This window comes from Morone saxatilis, unplaced genomic scaffold, assembly GCF_004916995.1.
Source record: "Morone saxatilis isolate NCDOM2014 unplaced genomic scaffold, NCSU_SB_2.0 Contig24, whole genome shotgun sequence".
NCBI classification, from domain to species: Eukaryota; Metazoa; Chordata; class Actinopteri; family Moronidae; genus Morone; species Morone saxatilis.
The window spans coordinates 21,769,241-21,771,154 of NW_023339807.1; the positions used below are offsets into that span (position 1 = coordinate 21,769,241).

General features: G+C 38.3%; 1 long non-coding RNA gene across 1 annotated transcript in view; it reads right to left on the reverse strand.

Annotated features, from left to right (window-relative positions):
- LOC118335766 overlaps positions 1–1,914 on the reverse strand; it is a 15,504-nt gene that overhangs the window by 4,506 nt on the left and 9,084 nt on the right. Inside the window, exons 4-5 of the long non-coding RNA XR_004797075.1 lie at positions 1,566–1,647; positions 174–203 (exon numbers count right to left, since the gene is read on the reverse strand). This is a non-coding gene — a long non-coding RNA (uncharacterized LOC118335766). The remainder of the gene's footprint in view (positions 1–173; positions 204–1,565; positions 1,648–1,914) is intronic.

Sequence of the window (1,914 nt, forward strand, 5' to 3'; positions counted from 1 at the left end):
TCTTCTTTTCAGGTGATTAAACACTAATGAAAACATACCTATGAACATTATATTCCATTCCTGCCAATATATCCACACTGGACTTTTAAGACTGCCATCTACAAGCACACTAAATGTAGTTATTCCTGTTGTTAAAGCAAACTACATATGCTAATACACACCATGCTGGTTACCTGAACCATAAGCTGCTGTCATTGGTCAGGCTAAAGGGACAGACACAGAAATGAAGGCAAAACAGAGATGATTGGCTAATAAATGTCTCATTCAGTCCTCAAATGCCATCTTCTCAACACTGTACTCTGGACTCAAAACACATAGCCTAATGCTCTCAACGGGATTAGTCATACACGTATTAAAGGAACAGTTCAGCCTTTCTGCATTTACATCTCACTTTTTTATATTGGATAGCTATCCAATCCTCCCAAGACACATTAAATGGCTAGAGTGAGTATAAATCTGGATACAACAGTATAAAATCTTCAGACCATATCTGACAGCTGTGATATAGCTGGAGATACAGCTCAGAAGCTCTGGCTGAGTGAATGAACTGTTGTTTGTCAAGAAACAGTTACAGCCCAGAACTTCCCCTGAGATAACAAATCGTCATATTTATATTTCTGTTCATATGCGAGTTAAATAAATAAGACACAATGTGTTGCCAGCTTTAAAGGTGCTTGTAGATGTATTTTTGAATTTAGAGTCAGACAAGCTGCTTCCCCCTGCCTACAGTCTTCATGCTAAGCTAGGCTAACAACAGAAAGAAAGAAAATAAACATAATAGTATGCCGACCCTTAAATGTTTTGATCACAACACAGTCCTTACTGTGTCCCTCAGGTCATAAAATATGTTCCAGTAAATACATCAGAAAAAGGAAGAAGGTTTTCAATTTTAGCGGTGCAATAAATCTAAGAATTAAAAAAAGAAAGAAATGTACATCTAATCTTTATTTGTTTTACTGAAATGATTCCAGACCATAACTTACATGACGTATGTGTAACCCTGTATCAGCATTTAACATTTAACACAGTGTCTAAACTCACCAGAACAAATGTCTGACACAAAGACAATTACTATCAATCAACAGAATTTGTTTTCAAATATGTTTAATTGATTAAATAAATCAAATAAAATCGAGTTAAATATCAAGGCAGTTTGTCAGCTCTGGAAAAGGCCATTCCAATAAACAGAACATACATCACATGTACTGTATGTCACTACTGTTTCTCCAAACTGTGTGTGTCTTTGCATGTCACTGCATACATGTGTGCGTGGGGAACAAAGTTTATGTTTACATGATGTTGTTAAACCCAATTAAGCGTGCTATATATTTGCAGTATCACACACAGTAATGGCCTCGTGTATATGTGAATGTACTGGATGTGCAAATAGCAAACAGTGGATGATGCAGAGTATTTATCACACCATTGTGTGGGTCTCTATTTGTGTATGTAGCTAAATTGAGCTGAGCTGAGCTGTCATCACTGCATATAGGCGAGTGTGTGTGAGTACAGTATGTGTGTTTGTGTGGGTGTATGTGCGTGCAAGAGGGAGAAACACAACTCACCAGCAGGGAAGTAGAGCGGGAGATTCTGCAGATACAGCTCCTTATCCGTCGGCAAAAACACACAGAAGATGACTCTGTCCAGCTGACACAAACACACACACACACACACACACATACAATGACCTTTATTACAAGCATATGCAATAACCATGAATTCATCAGTAGCAGGGGGAAACAATGTAACAGCGTGTGACATTGTGCAGCGGTGATATTAGGAGAATGCAGCTAATGCATCAGTCCATTACTCCTCTATTAGCTCCCTATTATGATCATGCCACAACACAGAGCTTATTAGGCTACACTGTGTGTTGGAGTGCTACAATGTACAGAGTGTGTGTGTGTTTGTGTG